The sequence below is a fragment of the Plasmopara halstedii genome (genome assembly GCF_900000015.1).
Source record: "Plasmopara halstedii genome assembly, contig: Scaffold_2680, whole genome shotgun sequence".
NCBI classification, from domain to species: Eukaryota; Oomycota; class Peronosporomycetes; order Peronosporales; family Peronosporaceae; genus Plasmopara; species Plasmopara halstedii.
Window position 1 is genome coordinate 390,158 of NW_020189586.1, and position 264 is coordinate 390,421.

A 264-nucleotide genomic window follows, 5' to 3' on the forward strand; every position below is an offset into this window, starting at 1 on the left:
AACTATATCTTGCTGTCCGAGACGTTCTGCAATCGCTTCTACGACGACTCGAAGTACTTCTTACCGAAGCACGCATGCGACCACGTCGCTCACTGCGTGAGCTACCGGACAAGCAAGCAGCTACACGGTCGAGGTACTGGAAACTCCCGCGATACCTTCTCGACTACCCGAAAGTTGTGTCCGCGATCGAAAAGGAAGCCGAGATGGTCCGCGATCGAGAAGGAAGCCGAGATGGTCCGCGATCGACTGCGCGCCGCTGAGAAC